Source organism: Sceloporus occidentalis, unplaced genomic scaffold (assembly GCF_023333645.1).
Source record: "Sceloporus occidentalis isolate IW3139 unplaced genomic scaffold, rSceOcc1.0.p SCAF_2, whole genome shotgun sequence".
Taxonomy (NCBI): domain Eukaryota; kingdom Metazoa; phylum Chordata; class Lepidosauria; order Squamata; family Phrynosomatidae; genus Sceloporus; species Sceloporus occidentalis.
In genome coordinates, this window is record NW_028316982.1 from 230,479,457 (window position 1) to 230,503,349 (window position 23,893).

The window sequence follows — 23,893 nt, forward strand, 5'->3', positions numbered from 1 at the left end:
GATGCCTTTAAGGTCTAATAAAAGCATATTTATTTCAAATAAAATTAAATGCTATTATCAACATACAGCAAATCCTTATAGGACAGCCAATCAAGAACTAAAGTCCCTGAGCTAATAATACTTTATAAGAGAGGAACTGGGAGTCTTAAGAGATTTGTAATGTGATCCAGTGACTTAAATGGACAGGTCACTAGTTTTCAACCAGCTCCATGTAGAAGGGGCATGAACCTGGAGAAATATTTACAGAAAATAATGGCAAAGAACCCTGTATCAGTGTGAAGTTGAAGGCTTTCATGGCCGGCATCCATAGGTTTTTGTGGGGTTTTTTGGGCTATGTGGCCATGTTCTAGAAGAGTTTATTCCTGATGTTTCACCAGCATCTGTGGCTGGCATCTTCAGAGAACCCGGTATCACTTAGAAAGACTCATGAATTTATTGTGACTGCAGTGTTATCATCTGGAGCCTATCTAATCAGATTATTGTAATGGCCTGGAAAGTTGGTTTATATCCAACAGAATAGAAGAAAAGTTACTGTGCAAGAGCAAGATGAACAAAATACTGATAGATGAGCATAATGTGGGAGACACATTGCATGATCAGTCAATTATGTCGCGATCTCTACACACATTCTCCTGTATGGAATTTAGATAGTAGGTTTTAGTTCTGAGTGTAAAGAGCTAGGATTCAGCTGCAAATGAACACATGTTGAGCACAAATGAGTACATGATGCAAGAGTGTCCAACCAAACAGCATGGCCAGATTCCAGGACCTGCAGTACAAAACATGTGACTTTTACAAGCTTTTGAGTTGACTATCACTATGGTCTGAGTGGATCTAACATCATCATAATAATATAATAAAATTTATTTATGTTTCCCCGCCTCTCCCGGTGGATCGAAGCGGGGTTACAGACTAAAAAAGCACAAAGTGTTTACATAAAAATTCAATTAAAATCAGCTACAAACAATAAAATATACAACATCATACAGTAACAATAGCATCAACAAACAAGGCAGGGATCATACACAGACAGGGCAAGTCATTCATATCAGGGGGGGTATTCATATCAGGTGGGGTATGCTTGGCTAAAAAGCTCGATTTCAATCGCTTTTCTAAATGCTTCTAACGAGGTCGCGGAGTGGATCTCCTCAGGGAGACTGTTCCAGATTCTCGGAGCTGTTGTTGAAAAAGCTCTTTGCGAAGTAGCAACATACTTACACATTGCTATTTCCAATAGGTTCTTACCCAATGTTCTAAGAGTGTGGGGCAGATTATATAGGGAGATGCGGTCCTGTAAGTAATTCGGGCCCAAGCCATGTAGGGCTTTATAGGTAATCAACACCTTGTACTATGCCCGGAAGCAGATAGGGAGCCAGTGAAGATCTTTTAAGATAGGTGTAATATGGTCAACCCTTGATGAACCGGTGACCAATCTGGCTGCCATATTTTGCACTAACTGAAGCTTCCGAACTTGGTACAAGGGTACCCTCATGTAAAGCGCATTACAGATATCTAGACGAGAGGTTACCAGAGCATGTACCACCGTTTCAAGGCCCCTTCGGTCTGGGTAGGGTCGCAGTTGGCGTATCAACTGAAGTTGATAGCAAGCACTTCTGGCCATCGCATCTACTTGAGATGTCAATTGCAGGGACGAGTCCAGAAGTACTCCTAAACTACGAACTTCGTCCTTCAGGGGAAGTGTGACCCCGTCCAGGACAGGTTGACAAATTTCCTTCCTTAGGCCTCAGGAACCTATCACAAGTACTTCTGCTTTCTCTGGATTCAGTCTGAGTTTGTTTTCCCTCATCCAGCCCATTACCGACTCCAGGCAGGCATTCAGAGGAGAGATGCCATCCTTAGTCACTGCATCAGTCGGAGACATAGAGAAACATATTTGGGTGTCATCAGCGTACTGATAACACCACGCCCCATGTCTCCGGATGATCTCTCCCAGTGGTTTCATGTAAATGTTGAACAGCATGGGGGACAGAATAGCTCCTTTAGGGACATGTTATCAAGTTTGGTTTCATATAAATTTTGGGTGCCAAGCGATCAAAAATCATGACCCCTGACTGATCCCATCACAAGCCGCCATTATCCCAAAGGCAAGCTGACCACGTAGCCAGCAAGCTTGCTAGGCTTGGTCACAAGGAAAAAGGTGGAATTTAAACCTTAAGCAAGCAGTTTTGGGAGCTGCCCTACAAGTTTCGCAGACTGCCCAAAGATGAGAGGACAATAGAAGCAGCCTCCGTCCTAATGAGCGAGTGATTGTCTTAACAGTTCTGCCATCTAGATATTTGTCTTCCCCTGAAAAGTGCCAGACCTCTTCTTTGTGTATCCATTGTGTAAGTTTCAGCTTGGACAAAAGATAGCCATCAAGACCTTTGTTTACCAGGTAGCCATAGCTTGAGGATACGTTCAGGGGTATAAAAGGACCCTAATTCCAGCCCTCATTGGGCTTGTAGAGCAGAAGTTCCGAGCCTGATTTCCATGTTGGGCTTGTTGAGCTTTGAGTTCCAAACCTGAAACCTTGATTGTAGAGCTGCCGCTCCAGGCTTGAGTTCCCCGAGCCTTGCGCTCTGCTGAATCACTTGGGTGAAGCCAAAGCCCTCTCTCTAAGGCTTCTAGTTAGCTTTGCCCACCGGAACTCAGCTCCTAGCCGCCGTGGTCGCCGCTTTCTTTCCCCGTTCTCGCGGCTGTGTCTCACCATCCCCCATCACTCGCATCCGTCGCATTGGAGAAGACTCCTAAGGTAAATATCCAATGGTGCCTCTATCCTTTCTCCTTTACTCCCAGACTCTCCCCCTCCCTTGCTTTAGCATTGAATGTGTGTGTACGTGTGTGATCCCTTTTGTTGTGTGACTTTAATAAATGGTTATATTTTAATTGTAACTCATTGGCATTGGAGTCTCTGTTTCTTGGGGTTGGACTAGATGACCTCTGGTATACACATAGGGACATGATCCCGCTGCGTGCATTGTTAGGACAAGCCTCTCGTAAATTCCCCTAATTTGATCCTTCCTAACAGACACCAGATGTCAGTTCCCTCTTAGAGGAGCAAGTGTCCCCCAGCTTCACCATCTGGAATCTGCCTGAGAGGTAGGATCGGAACCACTGGAGCGCAGTGCCCCTGATGCCCAGCTCCTTCAGGCGCTCCAGAAGGATACCGTGGTCAATGGTAGCGAAAGCCGCTGAGATGTCCAAGAGCACCAACAAGGTCACACTTCCCCTGTCGATGCCCAGGCGGAGATCATCGACTAAGGCGACCATGGCAGTGTTAACTCCGTATCCCGCCCTGAAGCTAGTTTGAAATGGGTCCAGATAATCAATTTCATCCAAGACAGCTTGGAGTTGGAAGGCAACCACTCTCTCGATGACATTTCCCAAGAATGGCAACAGGGAGACCGGGATATAATTGTTTCAGGGGGTCCAGGGAGGGTTTTTTCAGCAGCGGTTTAACCACTGCTAACTTCAATCCTCCCAGAAGGATGCATTGATTATGAAAATATCATATCTGCATACTGAAGTCTGAGTTATGAAGGTTTTAACAATCAGCTATGGTATCTATATTTTACAATGGAAACTATTAAAACTGGTATATTCATTCCTGCCACTTTTCTAGAAAACACACTACTATTTTCCATATTATTATTATTATTATTATTATTATTATTATTATGCTTTATTTATATAGCGCTGTAGATTTGCACAGCGCTGAACATAGAAACAATAAAATAGATAAGATTAGATCTGCCCATGCTGTACAATCTAAGAAATAATAACATAATACATATAAATAATACATAACAATACAGAAAAAGGTTCAATAAAAAAGGCAACAAATTAAAGACATCAAATAGCAAATAATAGTCATGCAATTTTCCATCTAGTGGTATATAAATATGGAAGATGTACAGCATTGCATAAATTGATATTTTGGGATGGGAGTTATAGAAAATAAGTGAAAAGGTTGAGCATATATATAATGATAAAACCTAGATTCAGTTAATTTACATGTTTGGAATACATCATGCAGTGCAATCTAATAATCATTCAGTGCAATCTAATATATGTTTACTTAGATTTAAGCCCCATTATGTCCTATGGGACATATTTCTAGATATGGGACTGCAACCTAGGATCTCTAAATTGTAGAATGTTTAAGGAAAAGTTTTTGATTTCATATTCCAGTATCTTCTCCAGTATCACAACTTAAATTCCTACATCTACATTTGTTTTCTAGATTTTTATAAAAAAAAAAAAGAACATTAATTCGTGAACCTTTCATCAAGCATGATATTCCTTTTGTTAAATTCAGGTCTTTACTAAGAGTAGACTTTCTGCTCAATAACAGAAGTCAAGCATACTTCTATAAAATAGAGTTTAATGAATCATTATTCATTCAGAGCATCTAAAGAAGGTCTTCTAAGAGCTGGTTATACAGTAACATTAAAAGAAAAAGCAAGTTGAAAGCTAAATATAAGGTTTGAAAGTGTCTGCTGTCTCAGAAAGAAGACAATGCTGCCAGATTATAACACGAAAAATTGTGTAAAAAATAATTAATTCAAATCTCCCCAAAGGGAGAAAATATCTGTATTGTTCCTTCTAGAGGTCATTACTTGTGTTCAAAAACCTATTTCCCTATTAGTGCTAATATCACATTAGAACAACAGCTCTCCTCACTACCAGCTAAATTTGCCAATTCATCTTGCTTTTGCTAGAATTGTTATCCCCTTGGTGGTATGACAGAATTGAAAGATACAAGACTATGGTGGTGACGGGTGTGTGTGTGTGTGTGTGGGGGAAGGATCAGAGTCATAAATGTTGTTTTAGGTGTATCTGCATGAATCAGGAAAATATATAATGACAGAAAGGAACTATGGACAATTACTCAGAAGTCTGGTTTTGTTTAATAGCACTTGATCCCATGTAACTATGCAGAGGATAATAACGTAAAGCATTTTGTGTTGAGAGGATGGCATTTTGAGTGTACTGAGAAGGCTTGCAATTTTAATGTGAAAGTCATCATATGGTATATGTCTTTAATTAACATAGACATGGTAGAGCTTTGTAGTATTTTGTAGGATAGCTTAGGCAAGTTGATAAGTGTACATGTTAGACACCTAGTTGCTAAATTAAGGATGTTTTTGTTTATCTTATATCAGTACTGGATTTAAACAGTTCTATTTTGTTTAGTATATATTTACAATATGAGCAGCTACATTTTTTTCTTATCTAAACTTTGGAGAAGATAATTATAAAGTCATGAAAAGATGGTATGCATGCCATTGAATAAACTGAAAAATCATAAATAAAATTCAAGTGGCTAAAATGTCAAAAGTTCATTGGTTGTTACTTTAATGTAGCGGTGTTACCAAAGAAAAGGAAAGGGAGACAGCAAAATGATCTCAGAGGAGAGGAATTGCACATAAAAACTGCCCATACCTTTTATTGGCTACAATTTTCCTGACTTTACTGTGGCATCAGGCAAGGATTCAGGAATGAACACCTTGTTTGCTGACAAAGCTTCCTGACGAAGGGACAACTGTGGAAGTAAATGTTACCTAAGGAAAGCAGAGGAGATGGGGGGGGGGCTCACCAAGTATGTCAGTGTTACTTTAAATGTTGGGGAAATTAGCTATGGAAGAGAATAATCTTTAGGAATGTTTGTGTATACTGTAATAACTGAGGAGGACTCAAGGTTTGAGTGATTTAATAAGGTTTAATTTGAAAAATGCAGAATGCAATCATGCGCACAATAGTAATTCATGCATATACAGCATTTAGAATTAACCAAAATGGAAATATGGAAACTGGATAGCAGAATTTGAGGGATTTAAAGAGGGTGATCAGTACCTGTCCAAAGAGTAGACCAAGGAAAGTGGGAGTGGCTCAGACTGAGGTCTCAGTGTGACACAACTCATATATGGAACACAGCCTGGGACAACTGTTTGTGTTTGTGTGTGCAGAGACTATGTTTTTGAGAAAGAACATTTATACCTGAAAACTGGCCTCTGGGGATTTGCTATCTTGAAAGGTAACAATAGCAATAGAATGTACATTTCTATACCACTTATCAGTGCACTTAAGCACTCCCTAAGCAGTTTACAATGTGTAAGCTAATTGCCCCCAACAAGCTGGGTACTCATTTTAGTGACCTTGGAAGGAAGCAAGGCTGAGTTGACCCTGAGCTCCTGGCTTGTATTGAACTCACAACCTTGTTGTTTGTGAGTGAGTGGCTGCAGTACAGGCATTTAATCACTGTGCCCCCAGGGCAGCTGGGTGTTCTTTCCCAGGAATTGACAATGGGATTCTGGACTGGTTGATGATTTTAACTTTAAGGTGACAAAAATAGTGATTGGATCAGTACAACCCCATTGTGAGTGGGCAGGAATGAGGTGATTGGGGACACAGCAAGGGTAAGCAGAGAGGCTGGCTTACTGCTTTGGTTGCAAGAAGATCCTTTGTCCGAAGGTGCAAGAGGAAATGAAGATAACTTACGGGAAAGTAGGAGCCATCAAAGATGCTTTGATTCCATTATTACTTGGACTGTCCATATGCCTCTGGTCTTGCTCCATTTCTCCTGTGAACCTGACATAGTATTCCTAAATGTCATTGTGACCTTATAAGAACATACTGGGTCCAGATATGAAATATAGGGACCCAAAATACAGTACAGGGTATGCAGGGTATGCTATCATAGGCTATACTAGTCTCTCAGGAATGTACATTGGTCACATGGAACCAGACATCACCCAGATAGGGGGCCGATGGATCCCTTGTAAAATAGTCCTCAGTGTGGAGTAGAGCATCACACATCCAATCCATCTTATAGTGTGTCTGAGCATTACCTGGAATACTAACCCACCACCAGAGTGTGATATAAAATAAAAATTAACAGAAGCCAACAATATAATAGTGTTAAATCAGAGGTGAGTAAACTGTGGATTTTTTCATTTCTTATTACTTAAGATGAACTGTAGTTGCAGTTTGTCCTTGTCTTTGCAAACTTCATATAGTTCTTGCATCACTTTAATAGCTCTTTCTGCACACTGATTACTTCTTGGTATTAGATTGGTTGCAATTATACTTTTGCTGTATTTCCTAGGCACTTTTGAAGTATTCTCATCGTAGGTTCCGTATTCAGATTCTTCAGACTCAGTTTCAGATCGACTAGTAGTAACTTCAAGATCATAAGATGTTGATGATTATGATACATCTTGAGGTTTTCATCTTTTTGATGTGTGGATTGTATCTTTGCTTGCAATTTTACCTGTTGAGTACCCAACTGCTCCCTTGCTTTCCACTTGTAAAAGATACATTTTTTTGTCTTCACTCAATAACCATTCCTCTTCTATTTTTGTAATATCAAAAACTTTATCCAGGGCATCATATTTCCCCCTCTTACCACATTCATTATAAATCTTTAGCACCTTGTCAAGGTTTGATCATATCACCTGATCTGACCCATGTGGGAAATTAAATTTGTTTTCCCATAATTGAGTTATTTCCTTAGAAATTTCTGCTACTTGCTCCTTTCTATCTTTAATTTCTGCTCCAGGAAATTGGTATCTCCCAATAATTTGTGTTTGCAGTGGCATTCTGCTTTTATTTTCTAGAGAGAATTCTTCTAAAAGCACATTACTTCTTTTTTTATGTGACTACTAAAATTGAACAAGCTTTTTGGTCCAAGTATGTTTGTTCTTCTGTATGGTATTGTAACCCTTCATTAGCAACATTACTTTACACTATTAAAGAAATTTAAAAAAACAGGTTTAAACATGTTCTAAATCATTTGAATCATGCTTAAAAAGCTCAAAATAGGAATTCTATACATGTATAAATTGTAAAATTATGAATATTCAAACATAATTGCATATATTGTATACTTGTATAGTCAGTTATACAATATATACTACACCACATAATATACCTCACATGCACTAATACTGTAATATGAATTTTTGATTTGGGGGTGGACTTTTTAAAAAAATCTAGGGGAATTAATATTTTTATTTGTTTTTAAGCAAAAGTTCATCGATTTATGATAAGGGAAACATTTTTTAAAAAAAAATCTCAACTTTCATATGCCTAATGAACACAGTTTGAAATCCATTGATAACAGCAATAAAGTCATTTTACAAGGCCATAGAAAAAAACTTTTTCTATATGTTTGCAGGCTGTGTAGGTTGAATGTGTAAATGAGAAACAGTGTTGTCTCCACTCCTGATTGCCATATGTTTATCAAATCCATGCACAAAACAGTTAAGTTGTATGTTGTTCCTCTCATTCATAGGGTGACCATAGTAGAAGCCAATGATGTCAAATAACAATGGTAATAATAAATAGAATCATAGAATCGTAGAATCGTAGAGTTGGAAGAGACCACTAGGGCCATCCAGTCCAACCCCCTGCCATGCAGGAAATCCAAATCAAAGCATCCCCGACAAATGGCCATCCAGCCTCTGTTTAAAGACCTCCAAGGAAGGAGACTCTATCACCCTCCGAGGGAGTGCGTTCCACTGTCGAACAGCCCTTACTGTCAGGAAGTTCCTCCTAATGTTGAGGTGGAATCTCTTTTCCTGTAGCTTGCATCAATTGGAGCCCTGGTGGCGCAGTGGTTAAATGCCTGTACTGCAGCCATTCACTCAAAACCACAAGGTTGCGAGTTCAAGACCAGCAAAAGGGCCCAAGCTCGACTCAGGCTTGCATCCTTCCAAGGTCGCTAAAATGAGTACCCAGACTGTTGGGGGCAAATTAGCTTACTTTCTAATTAGCTTACTTGCTGTTCACCGCTATGATCTTTGGAATAGCGGTATATAAATAAAAAAAATTATTATTATTATTGTTGTTGTTGTTCCGGGTTCTGTTCTCTGGAGCAGCAGAAAATAAGCTTGCTCCCTCCTCAACATGACATCCCTTCAAATATTTAAACAGGGCTATCATATCACCTCTTAACCTTCTTTTCTCCAGGCTAAACATCCCCAGCTCCTTAAGTCATTCCTCATAGGACATGGTTTCCAGACCCTTCACCATTTTAGTTGCCCTCCTTTGGACACACTCCAGTTTCTCAATGTCCTTTCTGAATTGTGGCGCCCAGAACTGGACACAATATTCCAGGTGGGGCCTGACCAAAGCAGAATAGAGTGGCACTATTACTTCCCTTGATCTAGACTCTATACTTTTATTGATGCAGCCTAAAATTGCATTGGCCTTTTTAGCTGCCGCATCACACTGTTCACTCATGTTCAACTTGTGGTCTACTTGGACTCCCAGATCCCTTTCTCACGTAGTTTCATTCAGCCAGGTGTCTCCCATCCTATATCTGTGCATTTTATTTTTCCGCCCTAAGTGCAATACCTTACATTTCTCTGTGTTGAATTTCATTTTGTTAGCTTTGGTCCAGCTTTCTAGTCTATTCAGGTCATTTTGAATTTTGATCCTGTCCTCTGGGGTATTAGCTATTCCTCCTAATTTGGTGTCATCTGCAAATTTGATAACTATGCTCCCAATTCTGTCATCCAGGTCATTGATAAAGATGTTGAATAGCACTGGGCCCAGGACAGAACCCTGTGGGACCCCACTGGTCACTTCCCTCCAGGATGAAAAGGAGCCATTGTTGAGCACCCTTTGCGTTCAGCCAGTCAACCAGTTACAAATCCATGTAACAATTACCTTGTCTAGTCCACATTTTACAAGCTTGTTTGCAAGAATGTCATGGGAAACCTTGTCAAATAATTAGGCTACTCTCCAATCAAATCCTTTAGTCAAATGATTTCTTGATTTTTCTACCTTTTCCCATATAAATTGGGAGGAGTTTCCTACCAACTTTCATCAGAAGGAAGCATTCTCCAGCAGTTTCTTAGATTTTAGGCTTATCATTAGTAATACCTGCTCTGGTATTATAATTAACAGCCCCAGAAACTGTGTTGGCACCCTATGCTTCCAGAATGTCCTTAATCTGGTGTCATTCTGGGATTATTTCAAGTGTGTGGGTGGTTGTGACTAGAGGGGATATAGAGAATATACATACAAAATCTAGACTAACCTTGTTCTACGTAGTAAAAAGCAGGCTGTATGACTTAAGGTGCAGAGCCTTTTTTTATCCTGAGTGGGAATGGACTGACAGCAACCATCTGCATGCTGGAATGCCAGCTTCTTCCTCCCAGAGTTCAGTGTGCCTGCTGTATCAGATGGGAAGGAGCAAGAGGATTCAGTCAATGAGTTTGAACCTGGTTCAAGCTCATTGTCTGAAGTGCCTGACAGAAGTGACCTGCTGAAGTCTTCACTTCAGTCAGGTGTAAGGGTATTTAGCCTGCTCATCTGTGCAGCAGTCTGGCTTGGAATGTTGACCCACCCTCTTCCCTTCCTTCCAGGGGATTTTGCAGCTTCAGAACTCTATTTTTGCTTTATTGCAGGTATGTTTTGCAGTTACGTGTTTATTCCTGTTTGCTTTGTTGCAACTTTGGAGGGGTGGTTGGCCTGCAGACAGGAAATCCTTTTTATGCCATCCCATTGGTCTAAAACTTGGCCAGAGGTTTGGGGTCATCAATGAACAAGCAGGTGGGTTGATGCCTGGATCTGGACCCATGCACATGCCAACAATAAAGTTGTGGCCAATCTTTTCTCCATGTAGGTTGGTTTGTGTGGTTATGTACTTGCCCTTGGACAAACAAAAGTAAAACGTCTCAAAAATGGTCTCAGAAAAAATGTTTTCAGCTCACTACCAGGGTGGCAAAATGAGAGTGTTCCCGTCCTGCAAATCTAATGACATTTTCCTTTCATTCCCCAAATTTCTAGCATTGCAGGAAATGAGACATTGAAAATTATTCACAACTGAAACTTATATTTTCATTCCTTGGCAACTTTGCCAGATCCCCTCTCCTTTTTTTTTTTTTTTTTTTTTGATGCCGTAACTCTGTTTCTAAATGTTCAGTGTAAGTTTTTATTTACTACAATGATAGAAAAATGAGCAATAAAGAAAAATTTCATGGAGAACCTGAATTATTATATGAAGGTGGCTATGGCCCAGTACAGACTGCCGGTTTGCAGTGGCCTGAGGCCAATTTTAGGGTTCCAGAGCTCACAGCATCTGCACGCTCCACAACCTGGAACTTATGGACGGCCATCTTTATGCAGCACCATCCATACGGGGTGTGCATGCATGACGCAAGCGTGGCACCACGTCTGCACCTCCAGGTGCCACGCTTGCATCATGGACACATCACAGTGCACCAATGGCACACTGATGACAACTTCCTGGTGCACCAAGAAGAACCTAGTTTTTCCAGGTTCTTTTTGTTCCGGAGGGATGCCTCATAGTTTGACTGCTGTGACGTCCTTCTGGAGGAAAACTGGGCACCTCCAGCCCAACCCTTTGGGGCAGTCTCGAGAGCACCAATGTCCTCACTTTGATCCCTGTAGTTACAGCTCTGATGCAGCTCTACATTATGAGCATTACTTTATTGTCCAGTCAAATATCCCATGAAGAATATTGGTTGGTAGATAGCATCAAGATGTAATACCTGAGAACAGTGTGCCCTTAAAATCAAGCTGGTGAGGAAGAAAGTCTCTGTCCAGATCAGGGAAAGTTTAAATGAAAATCCCTGTTCTTAGTGCTACACAAACAATGTGTAATTTTTATTATTTTTGTGTGTGAAAGAACCACTTGAAGAAATGTCAACCTCCATAATTTGCTTCTGTTGATTTCCTCATTTATGCTATAAGAAGAGCTGTTTCCTCCCTTTCTCTCACTGATATTTTTGCATGCATTTCCAACTACAGATGGTAAGCATGATTAACAAAAACAAATATCAACTTTTGCATAGGTATGGGTTCATCTATTCAGATGGATTTAGTCTACAGCACAATAAATCAAATACTGGATTATGAAATGCCATTTTTGTATACATAAGAAATGTGTCAACACCTGGAATTTGCATATGATCACATTCAAAATCTGTATAAATAAGGTATTTTCAGAAACGTGGGATTTGTTTGTTAAGCATATTAACTATAAAAGTAAAAAAAGAGGTTACAACAACATAGCTATTTCAGAGTAAAAGATGCTGAATTTTTTTTTTTACCATTTAGCTCTGTTAAATATACAACGGCAACACAGTACACATCTAGACAGAATTAAGCTCCTTTGAGTTTAGTGAAAATATTATCTATAGGATGGAATCTTCTGTCACTTTTCACTACAGCTTTATAATGACATCTAGTGTACATCTATTAGATAAAGTGGTGTCATGGTGTGTGTGTGTGCAGACCGCACCAGGTGACACCCTAAAGTGGGGTCACATCACTGCTCCTCAAACACCTACATTTTGGCAGAAACAGACTGTGGCATTCATCTGCTTTCCTTTAAAATGCTTTAAGAGATTGTGGAAGTGGGGGAAGCTCATTGGGGGGAGAAAGGAGTGGCCCTTGAATTTTTAATTTTTTTAAAAATTGAAATGTTTTAAATTTTTACTCTTTTTAAATTTTCTTTGACAACGTCACATTTTAGCCAAATCTTCACTGTGTATGTGTAAATTCATTTAGGTTGTGCATATGATTTTGTAATTTGAAGATATAATTTTAATTTTTCTAGTTGTTTATGTCGGAACTATTAGCATTACATTCAGTGGTATATGGGAATTACAGTTTATGAGTAACGTTAGTACAAAAAAAATTACTAAGGACTCTATATGGTGTGAAATGGGAGGAGGTCAGTGGGGGAGGTAACAATATGAGTTACCTCACAGGGTGACACCAACACTAGTGATGCCACTACTCAGATGTATGCTCCAAATTAATAGGTCTTAACAGTGGTGTAACTAGGGATGTGGGGGGGATGCTGACCACACTGGGTGACACCCCAAAGGGGGATGTCAACCAGTGGGCTTGTACACCTGGCGTGGCTGCTGGGCAAGTGAGAAATTGTATTGTGTCTCTTTCTCACTTGCCCAGCAGCCATGACAGTCCCTTCCATTTGGGCTTTGGTATGGTTGCAACCATGCCAGAACCCAAACAGACTGCCTGGTACTTTCCCCTCCAGTAGTGATGGCTACTGACAGAGACAGTCCCTTACGTTTGGGCTTTGGCATCATTGCAGCCATGCTGGAACCCAAAGAGACTTCCAGGGGACTGTCGTGCCCCACTCCAGCAGCAGTTGCCACTGGGCAGTCCCTTCTGTTTGGGCTTTGGCATTGTTACAGCCACTCCATAGCCCAAACGGAACTCCAGGGGCCAAGGCAGTGTGCCCCCCCCCCCCCAGTGCCCCTTGCGTTGGGAGACACCAGCCCCTGGTATTCCTCTGGGTCTTACTGTCAGATAAGAAGGAATAGGACTGCAATCTTAATCTTATTTGCATAGTCAGAAGAAACTCAGTGAGATATACAACATGTTCTACAGCATAGTTTCTTGGTGCAGAAATGAAGTGTGAATACTCTCTGTGTTTTTTCTCCTTTTTGAAAGACAACATATTTTGACACTGTCATTTCCAAATGCCAAACTAAAACTTCAAGATTGATTTGTTCTGTGTTGCTAAATATTCATAATACTCTACAAAGTTATGGATTATAGACTCAGGCAACATTTTTTCAAGATATGAGACAATTATATCCAGCAATTGCTGAAGTAAGAGCCTTCTTATAGCAGACTATAAATAAATTCCAGTTATAGTTACATTCTCCACCATGCAGTAGATTTATGGGCTATACCTAGCACTGGGGATAATAACCCCCCCCTTTTTTTTTAGAAAGATAGATTATAAAAAGAGATATCTCATCACTATTTTGTATAAGACATTACCCTGCAAAATTAGTAATTATATGACGTTATGCTAACTACCATATGCTGTGAGACATTAGTGAAACACTGGAGGTTAACTGCTAGAAATAAAGATCAGAGGTCTGTTGATGATATTTAAAAATTTATTTTTTAAAAAAGCACATTTTATCCCAATGACCAGAAAGTAGTTATCTCAAGTTGGACTACTTATTTTGCAACTGGGACAGAAAATATTTCTTACATGTGAAAACAAACTTCGATAAAGTTCAGTCAGTTAAGGATATTTCCATCTATCTAGTTATCTAAATAATGCTCAGATTCTCTTCCTCTGCATCACCTTAATAGATGAGAAAGACATCAGTGCAATAATTCAGCACTTGACTCGTGCAAAGGTGATATCAATCCCTAAACATATAGTGCCCAAAAGACAGGGCTTTGAGGAAGTAAAGTTGAATGCGGAATAAACACTTGCAAACAGTCCAATGATATCATCTCCATTACATATATTCTATGATGCAGTACCACTTCCCTTGACAGCACAGAGCATTTGCTCCTTATTGATTCCTTCTGCAGAGAACACACTCTCCTTTCGAGGTGCCATAGAAGCATGATGAATCTGAAATTCCAACTCCCTTTGCCATCCCAAATGACAGAACTAAATGTGACTGTTGTTTTTATTCCTTGAAGTCACTGGCACTCTCCATCAGACAATGATGGCAGGATAAAGGTTCCTGCATCAGTCAGTCACTTCATGTTCTTGCATTTTGTAGGTCAATGAGTTTTTAACCAGTAGGCATACTCTTAAAAGTCAGAACACAGTGCACTGTGTAACAAAGTGTCACTCTGGATTTTGTTCAAGTTTCCATGTATGAGGAAAAAAGTGTTTGCCACAGGAAAAGTATTTGAATTTTTTGAGCTTTCCTTTAGCTTTTCATGCAAAAAGAAGACTCCCCCTTCCTGAAACATGGGGGGGGGGGGGGGGCGGCACCAAGAAAGACTGTGCAAGGAACAGGCTTAAAATCAGTCCTTTTCTAAACCATCTAGATTACCGCACTTCACTCTTATAGCACTGCTATTCCACTGTAACAGCTCTGGCGTTTAGAATTCTCAGCCAGAGAGCTCTTAAGTCTCACTGAACTACAAACCTCAAAATGCAACAGAGGGCAGCCAGAGCAGTAAAAGTGGAATAGCAGCACTACAAGAGTGTAGTGTAGTAATGTGGCAGATCCCTTAAATGGTTGGCCACCATCTGTTTTAAGGAGGAAAAGAATATTCACAATTTTTTTTTCTCAGCATGAAAAAAAGTTTTCTATCAGTTGGGAGCCTCATTCAGAAAGAATAATGGAACAGCAATAATGGGCCTGAACATTTTCCCTCTGGCATTCAAAACATCCTGAATGTCTAAATACCCCAAAGTCACCAGATCCCATCTGATAATGCATACTAGGCAGGATCAGCTTCGTTAGCATTTGGATGGGAGACAACCAATAAATGCTAGGTGCTATATACATACATACACATACATAGGAAGGAACTGACAAAATCACCTCTGAGTATTCAATGCCTAAAACAATCCTATGAAATTAGTGGGGTTGTCATACATTGACTTGAAGGTGTATATATACACACACATAAACATTCAAAATACTGAAGTGTTGCAGAGGAATTATTCTGCAGAGAAAAACACATAGTGTGTGAGTGTTTTCTGTACAGAAAATTGCACAAAACTTGCATTATTTTCCCCTGGAGAATAATTCCTCCATGATATTTTGGGATGTTCAAATACAGGGAGAATACTGTGGAAAAATATTCATTTTCTCCCACAACATGGAGTAAACTTTCATAACTGTTCATCCTGACATTCAAGGATGAAATAATTGAGGATTAACATCCTTAATCTGTTACATGCTCTTTTTGCACCATTTTTTTAAAAAAAGAAATCCACACCAGAAACCATTTAAATATTTACTTTGGAATGGCCACTATAATAGAACATTTAGAAAATTCAAAATATGATCAATAACTGTATTCCAATAACCACATTAGTCTCAGAGCTGTGACTCAGCTCAGTTCATATCAAACATAGGAAAATCAAATTCTTGAAGACTCCCTAGTCTATAAAGCCTTTAAATTATATAGAAATGGGCTCATAATTAGATATTGGCCACCTAGGGCAGATTGTCCCCAGACACAAGCTGCACACTAATTATTTTTTTACTGCATCCCATATTTCATGCTTGCATGCCTTTCTTCATTTGATAAGACCTGTGCTACATCTACCGTCCCCAGTCCAAATTTCATTGATGTCTTCTTAATTTCTCTACTGTCCCTCTAGAAGTATTTTTAATTAAGCATTTTAAAGCTTTTATCTTTTGTTTCTACTATTTTCTTCCTTAGCTAAGGAGCCATTCTATGTTTAAATAGAAACTGAAAATGCCCTATATGACTACCACTAAATTATGAAAAATATCCTTTAAGCTTACCCTGTCCTTCAGTAGTCTGCTGGAATCTAGCTTTGTCATAGTGTAATTTACTGGCAACAGAAATAAGCCGAGTAAGGAAACAGAGATTTAATAAATGTTAATTACATTACAGAAAGGCTTTCTCCATCATCCTAAGCTGTACAATACAAAGTGTTTTGTTTCTAGGGTTAGATCTTTTTATAGGAAACAGCTACCATAGTTGGTTTATCAGCAGCTGCAGAAAACTATTGTGAAGTCTACATTATCAATGAGGATGTTTGTCCCTGACTCTTTCCCCAATGTCTTAGGCCTTGTCTTCACTCGCTGTAAATCTGGGGCCAGTCTGGAGCATAATAATAATAATAATAATAATAATAATAATAATAATAATAATAATAATAATTTGTATTTTATTGCCTCTCCCAGGTGGATCGAGGCAGGATTACAACCTAACAGTAATAATAAAATATAATAATAAAACATATAATTACAAACATTAAAACAGTTAAAAACAATGCAGTCACTTTTATAAAATAAAATGTCCTGATCCTGGATAGAAGAGTGAATGATGTCGTTACAGAAGGTTGGGTGGATAGGCTTGCCGGAAGAGATCCATCTTAACTGCCCTCTTGAAACCCTCCAAGGAGATAATAAGATGGATCTCTTCCAGGAGATTGTTCCATAGCTTAGGAGCCACTGAGGGAGGTTGAGACCAATCTGGTTGGATGTGCTTCCAGCAGATTTTTCCCAGAGGTTCTGAGAGTGCGGGGCAGATTATAGAGGGAGAGGAGTTCCTTTAAGTAACTCCGGCCCGAGCCATGTAGGGCTTCATAGGTGATAACCAACAAATTATGGTCTGGAACTGGGTCCAGATTGTTCTTGGAGCCACTGCTACCACTTTCACGACATCAGGAATTCTGTGGACAGGCCACCCAGTGCACTATCACATTTCCACAGTACCGAGGACGTAGACAAGCTCCTTGAATGCGTGAAAAGGACGACTTGCCCTCTTGACCCTTGTCCCTCTTGGTTGACCGTGCAGGGAGGAGATGTTATAAAATCTGCTCTCCATCTGATAATAAATACATCTCTGCGGGAAGGTACTGTTCCATCATCTTTGAAACAGGCAATTGTAAAGCCTCTATTGAAGAAACCTTCCCTTGATCCCCTATCAATGAGTAATTATAGACCGGTCTCCTTGCTACCATTCTTGGGCAAGGTGATTGAGAGGGCAGTCGCCTTTCAGCTCCAGGTAGTCTTGGATGAAACCGATTACCTTGATCCATTTCAAACCGGCTTCAGGACGGGTTACGGAGTTGAGACTGCCATGGTCGCCTTAGTCGATGACCTCCGTCTGGCCACCGAAAGGGGAGATATAATGCTGTTGGTGCTCTTGGACATGTCAGCGGCCTTCGATACCATCGACCATGGTATCCTTCTGGAACGCCTGAGAGAATTTGGTATTGGGGGCACTGCGCTCCAGTGGTTGCTGTCCTATCTCTTGGGAAGGTTCCAGATGGTGAGCCTGGGGGACAGCTGCTCTCGTACAAGAGAGCTTATATCGGGAGTCCCTCAGGGCACCATTCTGTCCCCCATGCTTTTTAACATTTACATGAAGCCGCTGGGAGAGATCATCTGGAGCCATGGGGCATGGTGTTATCAGTACGCTGATGACACCCAGATCTATCTCTCCATGTCTCCGACTGATATAGTGACTAAGGATGGCATCTTTCCTTTGGACGCCTGCCTGGGGGCAGTAATGGGCTTGATGAGGAAAAACAAACTCAGACTGAATCCAGAGAAAACAGAGGTACTCATGATAGATTCCCCAAGTCCGGGCAGGGAAATTTGTCATCCTGTCCTGGATGGGGTCAAACTCCCCCTAAAGGACACAGTTTATAGTTTGGGAGTACTCCTGGATCCATCTCTGCAGTTATCATCTCAAGTAGATGCGATGGCCAGGAATGCTTGGTACCAGCTTCGGCTGATACGCCAACTACATCCCTGTCTGGACCGAAAGAAAATGTAGTACATGCACTGGTAACCTCTCATTTGGATTTCTGCAACGTGCTCTACATAGGGCTACCTTTGTATCAGGTTCAGAAACTTCAATTGATTCAAAATGCTGCAGTCAGATTGATCACAGGGACAGCTAGATCTGACCACATAACACCCGTTTTAAAATCTCTTCACTGGCTGCCAATTCGTTTCCGGTCCCAGTACAAACTGTTGGTTATTACCTTTAAAGCCCTAAATGGCTTGGGCCCGGGTTACTTGAGGGAACGCCTCTCCCTGTATAATCCACCCTGCACTCTCAGAACAACAGGTATATTATTACTCAACCATCCTAAAATGAGATTGGCCACTACCCATCAAAGGGCTTTTACAGCAGTAGTGTCTTCTCTTTGGAATGCTCTACCAGAAGAGATCCGCCTCAGTGGAACGGTGGAGGCCTTTAAAAAGGCATTAAAAACCTACCTCTTCCTACAAGCTTACCCTCCCAATTCCTTGTAATAAAAGTCTTCCCTGATTGATCACGATGTATACATACCTAGGATTTTAATATTTTGAATTGTATGTTTTTTAGATAATTGCTATTGGGACTGTAACTTGTATTAATGTTTGTGAAATTGTCTTAATGTCCCTTTTTATTTTATTGTACCTATTTTATATGCTGTACACCACTTTGATCATAGGAAAAGTGGTCTATAAATAATTTATTATTTATTATTATTATTTCCTGAAGGTGGGCTCACTCATGTGATCAATGAGAATAGAAGTCATAGGGACCCCCTCCATCAGGAGACTCCAGCCATGCAGTCAGCAGGTTCTTCAACCCTTTCTTCTCATTGGCCACTCAGGAAAGCTCCAGATCTTCCCAGAAGATCTGGAGGATCACATAAGTTGTTTTAATCCATTTTAAGAATTGCATAGTCCAGTTCTGGTGCAGTATATACCAGATGTTGTCAGGATTGCTTGCACCAGAACTGGGCAAGCCCACCTCTCCTAAAGATGTGGAAGCAACAGTGGCAATTTGGGAGATCGGCCATTCCTTTTTCCTTAACTGCTCAGCACAGGGGAGGGGGCTAGTAACACACCTGGCAAGCAAACAGTGAGCCACCATGATCTGGGCCCAATCCAGCTGTTTCCTTGCCACAAAACTCTGCACTAATCCCAGGATTTGGGGTAAACACCAAAGTTTCTTGCTCCCTTCCCAACTCTGGGGCAAGGTCAGGTTAGTGGGGGAAAACTGCAATATTCCACCAGAAGTCACCATGATTTGTGCAAACAGGCAGCACCAGGTTCGGGGTGAGTACAGTTTTTTCTGTCCATGTAGACAAGGCCTATGTTGTACAGTGGGAGGTACAATTAGCTCTTCTCTTCACTTTGCACTATCATATTCATATTTCCCTGCCCCTTATAACTATTCCATTCTTTCCTCCCTTGTACCAGCTGATATTGACTTTATGGTAGTCACTCTGAAAGTAGATTCTGCAGAAAACTATCATAAGTGTCAGTATACAAATATGCAGCATCTTTTCACAGTTCATGAATCTTCATTGTACTGGTCTTTTTTTTTTAAAGAACTTGAGGGGAAAAAGATTCTCCCTTGTTTCAGCTAAGGCCTCATCATCATGGGCCATAGATACTTGTAAGTAGGTTACTTGTAAGTAACTCACAAGTAAACATGTTACAGCCTGAGTTATTTAATCTGTGGTGAACCATTTCTTTTCTTTTCCTTTTTTAAAGAAAATATCAAAAGTGTCTTATCAATGTTGCAGCTGAATTCAGGGTGTGATACAATGATACCTATTGCTTCAGTGTGACGTTTTGTAACCTTCTATCTCATATGGCTTAGAATTGCTTATAGTGAACCTTCCCATAATTAAGTTCAGTGTCTGAGATTTCCACAAGAAATTGCAGATTTGTCTATCAGCAAATTTCTGGTCCATATTTACTTTTGTTCATCAATAAACTGTTAAGTCCTGCTTCTGCATTAATCTATTGAGGAAAAAGAAACAAAACCAAAATTACAGCAGCCAAAATTACATCTTAAAAGGAAGGTATGTAACTGGATTTATATCCCTCCTTTCTCCCACAATGGGATTTTGGGGCTGCTACTTCCAATAACCCTTACTATTGGCTATGTTGGCTAAAGTGAATGAGCAGACCATACTGAATGGGCCACAGGTGCCTTGCCTTAATTTTAAATAAATGTTATAAAGGCATTTCTTTTCAAATGATACAGCTCTAACTGTATTATTTCTCAAAATATTCTCTCTCTCTCTCTCTCTCTCTCTCTCTCTCTCTCTCTCTCTCTCTCTTAATAAAAAAGAAGATGCATATTGAAACAGTCCTTGAACCCCAGTGATTAACTATGCTCTGATCAACATATCAATCTGGGAAGAACAGATCAGATGAAATCATATTAGAATTCACAAACATTAAAATCATTAAAAAGCATCCCTACCAGAAACTTCCAGGAAAGTTCAGGCAACAAACATTGTAGTAAATACAGCTCAACCATATGGCTCAGATGGGAATGATTTATTTTAGTAAAGACTGATTTTAGCAGCCTCTCTCTAGCATGTGTAAAATCGTACCAGCATTGAGAAAATGTGATTATGTGGGTTGGGAAAGAGAGAAGAGATTTTGTGGGGGAACTTGTTCTTGAAGGGATCCATTTAAGAAACAGAAATAACTGTAACCATAAAACAGAAAATATGTTAATATCTTATAAATTAAAAACAACAACCAGAAGCTGTCAGCTTCAAGTGAAAAAAAAGAAGAAGAAAAGAACATGAGTGTTCTGTAAACCATGACAAGAGCAGCATCCCTGCAAAATTAGATTGGGAGGCAGACTTGTAGAGAACATAACTATATTAGAAATCATAAAAATCCAGATGCATAGCACCTGTTTTATATTGGAATTAAGTAAAAAGGAATTGCAAAAGTCTCAGTCTGAGCTATTCAGATGCTGTGGTGAATGGGAGGGGGAAGAGAAGCACAAAGGCTTTTCTTGCACTATTAAACCGTTTTAATTTTTAATTTTTATTTTAGACTGAAAAAGCAGCAGAAGAAGATATTGTTGGTAGGGTAGGTTATTCTATGTATTTTAAAACTAAAATTATGTGGAAGTCTTCTATGAAAGTACTGTTTTCTGATTTGTATAAATAAATGGCAACTATTATTCTGATTCAATCAACCTATTATAGGTATCTGGAATGCCTGAATTTATATGGGATGGAATACCAAGGTGTTTTTGATTTTTAAAACTGAGATCTCATTTCTTGGTTATTATCCCAGACCTGAATTTAAAATCTTCTTATTTCCTTGTCCCATACATTTTTGGCTTTGGCTTCTCTCTAGTAATCTCTAGGTTCTCCATCAAGACTCTTCTGGAAGTTGACTATAGTCATGTTGGAGGACCTAGAGACACTTTCCTAGGCTTTGTAGGTCTTCCAACATGATTGGTCAAGAGCCAGCAGATGTTGACCACTGAGTTGTGCGGGATGACCTAGAAATTTCTAGAGAGATGTTCTCTCAGGTTAAAAAAAAGTAATTTATTTGCATTTTCCCATTTTTACAGGGTCCTGCACCCCTAACCCTAGCGAATGTGGAGGGTTCACTGTATTTCAGGCATCTTCTATTGACACACTAGGAGCTTTTCCATTAATCTTCTGTAGCCCATTCATGTATCTTGGCTCACCAGTTGGGATCATTTGTTTATTTTTAAAGCACTAAGGAGGATTCCAAACTACAGTTGATTGCAGTAGGGAAGCTAGGCCTTACCATATCAAAGCACTGACACTTTCTGATTAACAAGCATGATTCCATCTTCTGGTTTGTACCAATGCACCCAAGCTTCTCTGTCCATTCTGATCTTTGTAGCAATCTTTACAACAGCTGGCAATGTAGTCTTATAACCTGTTTGCTCCTATTTGGGTTGGCTTCATCTTGATTAACTGTTTGTTGTTGTTTTAGTAATAGCTAAGGCTCAATATCCATGCAAACAACCTACTGCTGGTGGAAGCGACAATTGCTAGAGCAAGTTTGTTGATTTTGGCCCTGTACACACCATCCATTAAGACCAGCATGGGGGCAGAATAGGGGCGTAGCGACTTCATGACACACACCTGACTCTCTTACCTAGGGCACCCTGATGCTGCACTCTGCTCCACATGGTGTGCAGCATCATGGCACTCTTCCAGCACTGTGTCCATAGAATGCAGCACAGAAGGAGCACCATATAGCCGCAGCAACATGGCTATGGTGCCCTTTCAAGGGTGCAAAAAGGAGACAGTTTTGGTGCTTCCTTTTTGTGCCCTCAAAAGTCTGGATCGGGGCCATGGCGTGAGATTGCTGTGCCCCTGATCTGGCTAGGAAAGGGCTGGCATCCTGCCACCCCTTAGGGGCTTCTCTTGACCCCTTCTTCTTTGTCTAACTATGTCCGATTTCTCTTCTTTTTCTTTCTAAGGTTTTGGAACGGGTCGTTTATTCTCGCTGTCTTGAGTTTCTTGAAGCCAACTACATTCTTGATCCCTTTCAGTCTGGTTTCCGCCCAAGGCATTCTACAGAGACGGCTCTCACTAAGATCTCGGATGATTTTTTACGGGCCAAGGCTAATGGCCTTTACTTTGTTCTCATTCTTCTGGATTTGTCTGCTGCCTTTGACACCATTGATCACGGTCTTCTAGTTGACATACTTTCTGATCTCAGGTTCTCAGGCTCTGTTCTTAACTGGTTGCAGTCAGAGCAGACTTGAGCCACTCTTTCCTGCCCATCTGCTCTGGTCCTATGAAACATTAAAGATATGAATGTATGAGACATTTTATAGTTTTCTGAGAATAAGAATTTATGGAGATATTGCTTTGAGTGTGTGGCAGAGCCTAGATGCTTTTCTCCCTTGTTTCAAGAGTTCCCTTAAGAGACTTGGGGGTAGTAATATTAAGGAATTGCAAGCTGAAGGACCACTCCTGCGAAACTTTCAAATGCCATAGGGGAATACACATCGGTGGATAGTCCCTTGTGAGTTTATTTATTATCATCTCACTGTCTCCTAGCATGTCAGCTGGGTTGTGGGGCTTATCAGTGGGCAGGCTGTATGACTGATAGTTACATCATTTCCCCTATGTTAGAGGTGGGCTCCTTAGGACTGCCTTGTGGCTTTGGCACAGCTTCCAGCCTCTTAGGATGCATACAGCATTTAAACAACATACTTCCAAAGTGACCTGAAGCAGCTGTATTTTGGCCTGTCTGTTCAGGCCCTAAATGTATGTTTTAGTCATTCACATTTTTAGAATACCTACATTACTTTATGTGTACTTTATTTCCCAGAAACTCCATGTGCACCTTACACATATGAGACTGTTCAAGGCAAGGTACTCATTTTGTCATAATCAATCTTGAGAGACAGAGAAATTCTACTTTTGTCCAGCCTATTTAGTCCATTCTAATTGCAGTGAATAGCATCCTCACATCAAAATGGTGCAGCTGGGGGACGTTTGCTCCGACAAGAGGGCGCTTACATCTGACGTCCCTCAAGGAGCGATTCTGTCCCCCATGCTATTTAACATTTACATGAAACCACTGGGAGAGATTATCCGGAGACACGGGGCGTGGTGTTATCAGTACGCTGATGACACCCAAATATG